This window comes from Mastomys coucha, unplaced genomic scaffold (genome assembly GCF_008632895.1).
Source record: "Mastomys coucha isolate ucsf_1 unplaced genomic scaffold, UCSF_Mcou_1 pScaffold9, whole genome shotgun sequence".
Classification (NCBI taxonomy): Eukaryota; Metazoa; Chordata; class Mammalia; order Rodentia; family Muridae; genus Mastomys; species Mastomys coucha.
The window spans coordinates 99,789,923-99,803,354 of record NW_022196915.1 but is presented as its reverse complement, the minus strand read 5'-3'; positions in this window follow the sequence as shown (position 1 = coordinate 99,803,354).

Here is a 13,432-nt window from a genome sequence, read left to right as displayed (position 1 = left end):
TTTAGGGCAGTATTGCTGTTAGCAATATTCTATTAGGAAAATAAGAGAAGAAATGACTTTAGTAGGATAAATATACAGCTTTATTTATGACATCAATATGCACTTGTATCATGAAAATACACAATGTGTATAAAATCCACCTGTAAATTCTGATTTTCTAAATGACAGTAACCAAGGGAAAGGGCAGATAACATGTGGATAACATTCACAGTGCTATTTTCCAATGCAAATCTTGAAATTTTACAAGGCTTTTTTTTAAGTTGTAGACTTTATTTATTGTCTCTATTATTTTGGAGTTGAGGGGACATACAGACTGTTTAGTGACGTAAGGCAGATACTGAGTCAAACTCAGACAGAAAGCTGCTTTCAGAGTAGTGGTGCCTGGGAACCCTAGTATAGAAATATGGGGTCATAAGCAAGGTCTGGGCTCCACTTTCACTTCTGTTCTTTCATAATTATGAGCTTCCACGTCCTCTATCCATACAGTAGTAAGACACCTCAAATACAAATGTACAGTTTCCCCAAGTGAGGTAACATCTCTAGACATTTTCAACTACAGTAGCTGTTGAGGCAAAGTGAAAAATTGTCCTGGTCATTCAAGACCAGAACTCAAAAAAGCTTTTTAAAATAACTCTGTTTTCCTTTCTCTTCATTTAGATGGCACTGCCATGTGGTGAAAAAATTTCTCTTCCTAGACAAACTTCTAAGCAACTTGTGAAATCTCTCTAAATCCCACCCACAAGCCTACTTCTACATAGTCAGGGCTTAAGAATGCAGCTTAGCAAGCCTCTTCCTGCCTTCCTGCTTCCAACTCTGGTCCTTCCTGGTCTCTGGTCAAGGATTCTTCATCCTCCATATCTGCTGCTCACTTACCCCAGGGGATGTTGGATGGCTCTGGCATGCCTTAGGGAGGAATGCTGCTAGATCAGTTGAGCCTGTCTCTCTAGACCTCATGCTTCCTCCTAGTAATTTTCCAGCCTCTAGTCCCAGCCCTGCTCCTTGTGTATAATTCTCCACTGTCCCATAATGTATTTGAGGCAGCTCTTAATTCTTCTTTCTGTCCCCTTGAATGATCCACTAGCTCATGCTCTGGTTGTGTTGAGTCTGAGCAAAGTGTTCCTTTTGATATTTTAGCAAGTGCTTTTGAATAGAGTATTTTCTCTCTTTTTTTTTATTGTTTATTTTATTTATTTACATTTCAAATGTCCCCCTTCCTGGTTTCCCTTCTGCAAAGCCTTCATCCCCTACTCCTCCTCTGCCTTTATGAGGGTGCTCCCCCACCCACCAACTCACTCCTGCCTCACCTCCCTAGCATCCTCCATGCTGATTTTAACCCAGAATTGTTCCTGTCTAGAGGCAATGCATGGCAAAGAGTGGAGTGGAGACTGAAGGAAAAGTCATCCAGAGACCACCCCACCTAGTGATCCATTACATCCGCAGACACCAAACCCCGACACTATGACACTATTGCTGATGCCAAGAAGTGTTTGCTGACAGAAGCCTGGTGTAACTATCCCCTGAGAGGTTCTGCCAGAGCCTGACCAATACAGATGTGGATGCTTGCAGCCAACCATCAGACTGAGCAAAGGGACCCCAGTGGAGTCTGGGGAATGATTGAAGGAGCTAAAGGGGTTTGTGGCCCCATAGGAAGTATAACAATATCAACTAACTGGAGTATCTTCTCTTTTAGCAACAGTGTCACCGGTGACACAGTGCAATGAAAAGATCTTGGGGATCTTAAGCAGGCTCCCAAGGAGCAGAATTGGTGAACAGAAAACTGGAGGCAGGAAGTGGGGTAATGGAGTGGAAGCTTCTGTGTTCAACCGCTTGGCTTCAGAGCACTTCATCAAGAAGCCTGTGAGAACTATAAATATGTCTTCCCATTCCAGCTCAGCAAGACAACCATCTTCTGGCTCTCAGAGGCCCTCAGGGAAAGAAATACTCCTGAAGTAAATAAGACATTTTATCCTCAACTAATTTGTAGCCTCATTTTGGGGGTCAGTTCACCTGTGTTCCTTAAATATTATTAGCTAATACCTTAATAAGGGTTATTAGGCGACAACAGGGGTAATTAAGGGTGGGAGAGAAAGGAATTTTGAACACCATTTGATTTTATTCAAGACTGGATCAGGTTCAAAGACTGACAAGGGTCTTTGTTCCATCTCAAGCCTAGTCCTTCATTATTCACATCCAGTGCATGTTCTGTGCAGTTCCACAACGACACACCATCTATGGGACTTAGTAGTTCTCAAACCACATACATGGCTTATTTTTATCACTCCAGGAACTTTATGCTTTCTATAAAAATAGTTCATTTATATTGTACCTTGTTTTTTTTTTCACTTTTTTTCTTAAATATAGAACTGTTTTAAAGATTACAGAACAGTGGTAGAGATAGCAGTTAGCAGCCATCTGTTGTACTGGCTACCCTTATGCAAACCAAGGAAACCTTGCTTTTCTTTTGTAAAAGTTTGTTTGAATTGTAATTTTGAGATTATATACATGCAAAATAGCTTGAAAAGCTGTATATTAAGCTAATAATTTCTTTTCCAAAGTTTTGGAAGCATGGTTTAGATTATTATATGATTGGCCTGATTCAAATGTAAACATTCAAATGAATATCATCAAGCTTAGATTACATAGTAAGATTTATTATCTATTTTCTAAAAAATTCCAGAAATTTTTGTAATTGGCTTTGGAACTAAATTAAAGCTAGAGTCAAATTACTTTTACTATATAATCATATTTCTTGTCTTTCCCTAACTTTTAATCAGATTTTGATCCACGAGATCTCCTATCTGTTTTTAAATTTATGATCTGTTTCCCAAATTTTTTATCATACTATATATATTTTTTCAGAGATCCATAATTTTATATTATGGTAGCAGCAGTCATTAAATTCTTACAGCCTCCAGAGAAACAACCACTCTAAAAAGATGGCATTTATTTTGCTTGACATGTGGGGCAGGTTGATTTCTTTCAAAAGTCAGTTTACTAAATGCCACAGCCCATATATTTGTCTATTTTCAAAAGCAATGTGATGGTTGGAAATTAGCTCTGGGGTCAGAGCTTCCCTTGAGAGCCTTGCTTCAGTAGCTTCTGTCTTGTACTGGGCTTGCTTATCAGCTGTCTTGAGCCCTATCCCCACGCTACCATAAAAATGCCTAAGCTAGAAGCTCAGCAGAACACCAGCCAGCAGTTGCTAACAGTCTTCTCAAAAGAGACCTGTAGCCACAAATCCCCCTCTAATATTTATGCAGCTATTTGCAAAAAGAATGTCTGGGACTTGTTTGTGAGTGGATGGCACATAGCCATTACAACCACAGTGGTTGTGTGTGCTTGGAATGTCCAGTAGGAAGCCCTTGAGAATTTTAAAAGTCAGAAACAGGCTTCTACTATGAAATGAGGATTTAATATATGGGGAAAGACAACCACATGTGCAAAAAACACACTGATGTAAAAAGACAACAATTACTTTAAACCATTCTAAGAAGGCATTTTTTTTTTTTGTGGTCTTATAAATTTATTACTGTTGTTTTCTAAACCTAACAGGAGTACCACAGTGGTGGAATTTTGTGGTTTTAAATGCCAGTCCCTAATAAGTTGTGTAAGAATGACCAGGAGGAGGTTTTAAAACTGCTATCACTTTGAATTTTTTTATATGTGGTTCTTAGAGCCTAAATGTGAAACTGTTGACTCCAAATTGCAGATACCAATGGATCGCTAATTTTAAAAACACTCAAACAAATACTGACACAGCTGAGTTAAGGACCGCATGTGAAACCTCCTGGAATAACAACAACAGAAAAGTCTCTTTAGCAAATGTCTCAGCCTAGCTGCAGAATACAATTCACTCTAGAGACAAGAGGCGAAAATCACATGACCTCTGCCTTAAGACATTCAGTGGGAGGGAGAAGAACTCTGGATGACAGGTTAACAAGAATATGCGTTACCAGAGGAGAAATGAATCTCAAGCATTGTGCACAACCCAGGGAAACTTGCACACATGCTAACACTTGGGCAGAATATTGTAAGCTGGTGTTGGGATACAGAGGACTAAGACTATATAGGCAAAGCCATGGGCTTGAAACAGCATGCTGCATGTTAGAATCCCTTAAAAATGTTCTCTGTGCTTTCCTTCTTAGAGCCCTATTTCCCTCCAGGGGATCTTTGGCAGATGTCCTTTGAGCTGAGAGCAAAGGGTCAAAGGCTGTGACCCTTGCCTTCTAACCCGGTCCGTGCAGTCTCTAACGCAGCTGTTGGAGATGCTTATCAGTCTTCAAAAGGCGCCTGCAGGGAGGCCCTGCTGGGTGCCTGATGGCACGTAGAAATCTCTTTTCTTTAGCGAGTTTCTCCTGCAGTCCATCTAAACACCGAGTGTTTAGTCCAGGACAGGGTATAAAACGCTTTTGTAAGCACCATTCCATCTTATCTTCACAACCCTGGGACATAGGTATTGTGTCTTTAGCCCTTTTAAGGGATTAAGTCACTTGCTTAAGAGGATGGGCAGTTAATAACCTTTGGGGCCAGAGCTCAAGCTTGCCTCTGGCTCAGAATCTGTGATCTTTGCTCTACATTTGGAGAGCTTCCCTACTCCTGAGAAAATGGAGATTCTCAGTCTAGAAGGCTAAAAGCTACCCCTAAACCAGTTCTAGCTCTGCTTGGTAATTTTTACATTTCCCTGGAAGACTTCTAGCAACGTTTATGGGAATGATGATAAAAGCACAATAAGTAAATATTTGTTGGAAAGAAGCAAATGTGTGTACTTGGAGAATCCTCGAAACGTTGATCACGTTTCACCTTCGTTAAAGGTTGGAATCAGGTTTGCAGCTGAGTTCTCCTAAGCTGCACTGCCCTGCCTTTAATTAAAGAAAAGCACTAGAAAGAAAACGCTACACATGCCAAGCAGAATATCCTGACCTACACAGAAGTAAGCAACTGGCCTGAGATAGAAATGTTGATATGAAAAGGAGAACACAGGATACGAGATAGCAAAAGGCCTGTCAGTAGAAGGTGGTTATAGAAGTGAAATTTGGGGACTTTCCCCTTTACAATTACAACTAGGTTTTTTTCTACTTATACACCTGTGATTTTCATACGTTTAGAAATTGGAGAATGTTGTTAACCATCTTAAATATGCTGCCAGCCTCGTTCACGTAGCTTCATGTTGTCTACTGCTGGACTACTAATCATCTGCTCCTCAGCAGATGAATAAATGTAGAAATGAGGCATTGAACTAAACCTGGTTATTATTAGAGTCCAAATTCTTTTGAAAACCTGTCTGCAGCTGAGTTCCTTCTTTAAACAAACACATGCAATGCCTAGTAGGTAAAACAGAAGCAGAGATGCTGTCTCAGAATCGTGTGAGAGAGCAACACTCGGCTCCCATCATTTGGGCCAAATTTAGATGTGTCCAGGAGGGGTTGTAAACCAGTTGGACCCTCCAGAATATCAATTCTGTGATATTCTCTATCACGGAATAAAATGATATGTCAAATATACTATATGTTCGTCTTACTTTGGTTTGGGGCACTGAAAGTCTGGGAGAGGCTAAAGCAACAAAGCTGCCCCCAAAGTAAGGCAAATCGACATGAGACTGGTGAAATTTTCTTTTTCTTTTTTTCTCTGGAAAATTGGCTCTGAGCATATTTTCATGAAAGAATAAATGTTCTGTAACTTTTAGAATTTAAAGGATGGGATAAATAACTTTAAAACATACTGGAAATAGCATTATATCTCTTTGATTGGTGGTTCACCTCCACCATTCATCATCATGTTAGAAGACAAAAAGAGGCCCTGGATCATCAATCCATCTTCTCACATTGTCAGGGCTCCCATCCTCAGATAAACACAATCTGTTTCCATTATTTATTTTCTGAGAAGGATTGAGTAAACTGAAGTATATCTGTTTTTATTTTAGGCATGGTCTTTACAGGACCGAGTGGCACTGGATCCTGTCCTCATGCTGAAAGCTTGGTCAAGTGTTGATAAAGAAAATGAATTACATGTATATTTATATCACCTTTATATTACATTTATATTTATATAGACTTTAAGTCTGCTTGCTTCAAGCAAGACTAGAGGATAACTGGCCCTTTTGTAAACATTTGAAAAAAAATGTTGTATGTTTCATAATACTCATTGACTTAAGAATATATATATAAAGAGAGGAGGTATTCTACATCCTTATTTCTACATAAATTAATTGAGTAGGGTTTTAAGTGCTTCATTCTTCTACCTATGTGTAATAGCTAGAAATTTTAATCAAAATGGAAGCTGTCATTGTTTATCTCTCTGGACAGTTTTTACTTTAACTTTCATATGACTGATTCTTTTGCTTTCAGTCACATTCTTCATCTATTTTGCCATATTCACCCCAATTTTGAGCATTGAGGCGTCTTAGTTTCAGTTGAGTCAAATCTTTCTTTTATATGTGTGTGTGTGTGTGTGTGTGTGTGTGTGTGTGGTGTGCGTACATGTTTGCATGTGTATGTTTGTATGTGTGTGGATGTACCTGAACATGGGTATATGTGCGTGGAGGTCTGTGGTTGATATAATCTGAATAGCTCTACATCTTATTAATTAAGACAGAGATTCTCAGTTTAACCTAGAGCTCACCAATATAGTTAGCCTAACTACACAGCATGCCCATAGGACAACTAGTCTCCATCTCTTGAGAGCTGAAATTCAGGCAGACCACCATGTTCGCCGAACATTTACACAAGTTCTGAGGATTGCAACTCACCTGTATGCTTCTACAACAAATGCTTTCTTTATCCAAGGAGTTATCTCCCAAGTCCAAATTAAACATTTTTAAGTAATTGGTAAACTCCAAATACTTCTGAATCCTGGGAGGTTTAGTGAGTACTCATATGGTTCATTCCATAATTATTTCATTTTGGTGCCTTACAAACTTACTTCCATTCCACACTGACCTGAAAGGCCTTTACATGCATATATAAGAGATGCTAGAGGTGTTTGCATACAGTGTGAAGTACTAGGGCTTTGTTTTTTTAGGATTTGTTTGCTTGTTTGTTTTGCTCTCTCTCTCTCTCTCTCTCTCTCTCTCTCTCTCTCTCTGTGTGTGTGTGTGTGTGTGTATGTGTGTGTACACGTGCATGCACATATGCACTTTGGAATGACTTATTTATAAATATTAGAGGGTGCAGAATAGCATAATAAGAAAGATAACATGGATCATTGATTCAAGAACTGCCACGCACACTTGCGTGATGGCGGTATTTGAGGCAAAAACTTCAAGGAAAGTCAGCCTCCTGCCTCTACATTGTTGTCTGGCACCCCAAACTCAGAGGTGGCCCAGATATGTCTTCGTACTTGTGTGCTAGGAACTCACCAAAATATCATATTCTTACAGCTAGCAAGAGAAAATTCGGACATTGTTTTCTGACCTTCACCAATGTTTCTAACTATCTTAGTTTAATGTTTTAAGTACTAGAGAGTAATTTTTTGTGAGCCACACTAATTTTGTGAGGAAAGTATCCACATAGACAACACACAGAATTTTAGTTCACTGTGTTAAAAAAACAAACAAACAAACATGTCTTTATATGCATGGAGTCATAATTCCTTTGCCCACAAATTTGTATTGTTCCATGTGGTCCTCCTCCAGACTTGGAGGGCTTTTGTGAGCCTTTCTTAATGCTCTTCTCTTTGCCCCTCACTCTGGAGAAGGCAGTTCATGCCTGGATGGAGAGTGTTGGGAAAATAAGCTTTGACATGGCAAGGAAATAAATATGAACATGTGGGGCTTTGTCAGAATCAATCAAGTAGGATTGATGCTCTTTCCCAGTTCTCATGGGCACTCCGTCAGACCCCGGAACACTCAGAGAAACCTAAAATTCCAAACATTTTGTAGCTTTCAAAGTTTAGGCTTCTCAGAAGACCCTTCTCGGAAGAAGGTTAGAGAGGAAGTGACTCAACAGCTCAAACTGGAACTTAAAGAGTTCTATTTTCAGCGAGGAAGTCTCCTCTGTAGTGCTGTTTCCGTGGGACACAGCAAGAAGGCTCATCCCCTTTCCAGCCTCTGTAATTACGACGGAACACGGGCAGCAGACCGTGTGTGATACTCGATAAAAAAAATATTTTCCTTTTTCCTACACTCGGCTGTTCTGTTCTAGGTTTTTGTGCAGGGATTTCTCTTTGAGGGCAATCCTGATGTCAATGCTTTCTAAAGCACACGCTGTGGCTGCTGATTCCTTGCAGTTAGGTTTTGTGAGTGCCATCGCTTCCCCTTATTGTCTCAGCTGCTGACTTTATTTTAAAATAGACATCCCCCCTAGCAGTTGAAGAGTCACAGCAAAACTGTGCAGAAATAACCAAGAATTCCTATCAGCTTCCTGTCTCTCACACACAACTCCTGCCTTTATCATGAGAGTGGGGCTTCCAGTACAAAAGAGGAACTCAGCCGCTCTACTCACCCTCACCCAGAGACTAAAGGCTGGACTAACCCTCACTTTTGGTGTTTGTTCTGTGGGTTGTCACAATGTTCTAAGTTAGGCATATATTCACCATGAAATCATCATACGATATTCGTACAGTCTGGGGGTCTTCTGCCAGTTAAGGAATTAAGAAGCAGGAGAAATCTGGATCAGAAGAGAAAACTCTAGCTCCACAGACAGCAACAGACAGAATCAGCAATTGAAGAAAGGCATTTATTGGGGTAAGGAGCTATGGGTATGCAGCAAAGACACAGAAAAGAACCTTCCCGAGAGCAGAGCGGGCCTTGGGAAGCCAAAAATTCCACTCACTTTTTGAGGCCTTGTTTTTGTTTATCCTGGAAGAGTTTTTCTCCACTAATTTAGGGTTGGGCAGTTTTGAAGAAAGATGGTAAGTTATTGTGCCCACAAGTATTGTGTAAGTAAGCCTGATCAGGACTTGCCCGAAGTCAGTCCACCAACAGGGGGATTACTGGTAGGAAGCAAAATAAAACAAATAATCTAAACAACTTGGCCCTTGGTCCTGTAAAGGCTTGATGCCCAAGTGTGGGGGAATGCCAAGTGAGGTGGGAGTGGGTGGGTGTGGAGGGAAACACCTTCATAGAATCAGGGGGAGGAGGGATGAGATAGGGGGTTTGTGGTGGAGGGACAGGAAAAGGGCATAACATTTGAAATGTGAATAAATAAAATATCCAATCAAAAATAAAAACAAACAAACAAACACAAAACCCAAAAAAACCTACAACGCCTTTGTCTTTTAAACTGCCAGGATTTTTGTCTCTGCTCAGAAGGGTAAGAAAGAAGGGTGGTACCTTGGAGGTTTGCCAGTTTTATTGTCTAGCCATGGCCTCTCTATCTGTTTATGTATGAGGGAGTCCATCTAATTCCTAACTTGTCAATATCAATCTCAAAATCCTGTCCATTCCACCCATCTCCCCCTCCACCTTTGGCCACTGATGCTTTCACGTAGTCCACTGGTTAGCATTTTCTACAGTGTCATACAGCAATTGTAATCTTGTGGACAGCCCTTTCAAAACATACATATTTTAAAGTTCTCTTTATTTTCCTGTTCTGAGTCCAGAACTCATTGCATGTGTATGCCAGGGCTCTCTCGTGGGGCTATACGTCCAGCCTCAATCAAACGTTTTTTAAAAAAGATAAAAAATATTCAATTCTAAATAGAATTTATTTATAAACTCATTGCTATTTTTAAGATTAAGACATCAGTAACAACTGCTTCCTGAAACTATGGAGACAGTGCTCTTCCTGGAGAGGCTACATATAATATCAGGTGAAGATCTTGGAAAAGACAAACTGTTGTATTGATTTGATGAACAGGTAGTTTCCTGCCTCCAGCTTCTGTTTTTCTGCATGAGATACCTGCTGAGAAAAGAGACAAGTGAAGTTTACTTGTTTGAAAAAGTAAGTAAAATTCATTGTTTCTCTTCCCATCTAGAATGGAAAGTTTGTATCCTACCAGGGGCACAGCTTCCAAACATACCTCCTTCCTGGCTACAAGTTAGAGAACTAAGTTCTTTCAAACTGTGGCACTGAATTTTCAGTTAGATAATTTAAGTAAGTTTTCCTATTTTTCCCCCTAAATCTGGTATTGAATAAATTGTGTTTATGGCCACACTGGCCACACTGAAATGAGGTGGCTGAGAGGAATGCTTTATTTCATCAGATGGAACTCCTCGGTACCCTGTTAGGCTAGGCTTATTCCTCTTTAACTACATGGATGGTGTTACAATCATATAATGGGAAGCTTTAAAATCTCATAGTGAGAAATCCATTTTGTTTGGAGCTGTCAAACAACTTACCATATCACAATTTGTAAACATCATTGTAGTGAAGAAAGCTTGAGAGTGTTCTAAGTAACTGTAGACAGAAACATGATATGTATGAGATTCGCTAGCTATTGATTCCCAAGTGTTAAATATGGCAGCCTAAGGCAAGACAACGAAATTATTTAAAGAGAGCCTATATACAGATTGAATGAGAATATCAATTTTAATGTCATTGTCTGGAGTCAAACTCTGTTCTTTTATCATAAGAATGTGCCTTAAGCTCTCTTCTAACAGACATGCTGCTCATGCTTTTGAATTTATGCTAAAAAATTTGCAGCTTGTTCTTTTCACTTTATCAATGGAATATTATTTGTTTTGAGAATACTACTCAGTGTTGGTGGAGATGAGGAAGTCACAAAACTAGGGGACACTGTTATGTGAAGAGGATGTGGCTTAGGAAACATGTCAATCACAGTCAGGCCCAGGAGACCTCCTGCTCACCACTTCCCATCTTTACTAGCCGTTTGTTGGAGAACAGCAGGTGGTGGCATTAAAGAAAACCACTCAGAGTGAGAGAAAGGGGGGGGGGGGAAACAGAGATACATATGCTCACACATGTGCTTAAAGAAAAAAAAATCAACCTAAATTTTTTTATTGTATAGTAACCACTGTTTCCTAAAATGAAGATTTCAACAATAGAAAATACATTATATATAATGTACACAAAATGTATTATGACCTAAAATAAATCTTGTTACTTATAGGGTAGATTGATTGAAAATCATAAGTGGAAGACAACATTTAAATATGAGTTGTCTTTATGAGAATCACTACTTACTTCAAATCCTGGAATCTCTCATGTTTCTTTTAAATACAACAGGGTGAAAATATGTGAATAGCTGACTCAATAATTTCTATATCAACTGTGGTTTGAAGAACATGCACTGAGGCTAGTGATTGGATGAGCCCTTGGGGGTCAAGGGGAGGGAAGGGTATGACTGTGTGTTAGAAGCAATTGTTGGGCTTCCACCAGCAGGGAAGCAGCAGAGAAGGTGGTGTAGTGCCTGCTAGATGGAAAATTGTGGCTGTTACTACTCCCAGTCAGCACATGACTAAGGACCGCCCTGTTGAGACTGTGGGAATCTCTAGTCAGATGTTCGCTGCTCAGCTCAGAGGCTCTATGTCATCACCCTTGAGAAGAAGGGTACTTTCTCTAGGTGTGGGAGAGACCCTGCAGTGACAACCCTAAGGAGGAAGAATACACAGAACAGGGCACAGTAATGAACTTGAGGCACAGTGGAACAGGCGGTGAGGACGTAGGAAGATGCTCTGTCCCCAGTCCCAAAAACATGGATATACTGTCTTTAGAAAAGGGTTTAAATTTCTATACTTCCTGCAGTGAGTATTTGAATCAAATCTTATCTAGTTTTTAATAAGTGAGGAAAGAGACCAGGTGAACTTGTGAGCATACAATAAAGCATGATGTCTTCCATGCTGCATGTGAAACTTCAGGAAGAACTTCTGCGTCCAAGCTTTCGATCTTCCAATATGGTTTATATTGACACCTCGAAGTTACTTATTTATTTATTTATTTATTTATTTATTTATTTATTTATTTCATACAAGTGAGTACACTTTCACTCCCTTCAGACACATCAGAAGAGGGCATCCAATCCCCAGCCACCATATGGTTGCTGGGAATTGAACTCAGGACTCCTGGAAGCGCCTTCACCTATCTTAACTGCTAAGTTATCTCTCCAGCCCCCTACAAGTTCTTTATACATATAGATACTATTCTTTTTGTTTTTATTCTTTTTTTTTTTTTAAGACAGGGTCTTTCTGTGTAGTTTTGGCTGTCCTGGAACTCACATTGTAGACTAGGCTGGACTCAAACTCACAACTATCCAACTGCTTCTGCCATCTCTGACCGAGCAGCAATTTGAAATTTTAAGGACTAAGTTTGTCAACGTAGTTTTTTTTTTGTCTGACCCTTTGGTATTTTAAGAAATCTTTCAAACTCTGAAGTTCTAAAGATATGTAGACTTGGAAAAGTAAGAGGTTTTATTCCTTAACTCATCTAAAATGCTTCCTACATAAGGACTAAAACAGGCATAGGGAAGCAACTGTATTTTATTTTATTGGCTTTGCAATAGCAGGGCTGGTCATGACTATTTTAATGATTAAGCAACTTCATCTGAGAATGAGTTGACATCAGTCACTCATGTGATAGATGTCCTATCTGTCTCTGCCTTGTTTTCTTGGTCTCTTTCCTCAGGTCAAAGGCAGCTCTTCTTTTTTTGCCACTTTCTTACTTACCTTCCTTCTTGTATTTCTTATGAATTATATAGAAGTTTCTCAAGTTGCCCTTTTGTTTAATAACCTAACTTTCTGTTTAAAAAAATTCCTGGTAGATTTGGGAATTATGTTTGTAATTCTCTATTATTAATTTAGACATACATTTCTGGAATATTTTAAGCCCAGTGCTGATAATATATATATATATATATATATATATATATATATATATATATATATATATATATATATATTGTGAACATACAATAATGCATGATGACATCTGTGCTACATGTGAAACTTTGGAAAGAACGTCCTTGTCCAAGCTTTCGATCTTCCAATATGGTTTATATGATACCTATAAGTCTATAAGTTATTTATTTATTTCATATCTTACAAGTGAGTATTAGTATATATATGAGTGAGTATATATATATATATATACATATATATATATATATATGATGGCTTCATTTAAATAGTGCTGTTCTTAATTTTCTGATGGGTAATTAATCTTTTCCCTGGTGCAGTGGTTTTCCGAGATCTGTGAAAAGTGTGGAGGGCTGCCTCTTCCATCTGGAAAGTCTGTACAGGGTTAGGATTGTGCCAGTGTTCTCCTAGAGAAAAAGTCTCTATTGATGCATCCTTAGAGGCTACGTGATTCTTACACTCCTACTAGCCTTTTAAGTGTGTTTTTATATCTACATTCTTATATGATTTAGTTATTTTTCTGCATTTCAAATGACCTGACGCTGATGGCACCTTTAGCAAATTGTCAACATCTTTTTTACTGTTTTTTTTATACTTCATTAAAAAATACATTTTATTTATTGTATGAGAATCTCATTGAGGGTCCATGTTCCGCCCAGGCATTGGGATGACAAAAAAAAAAAA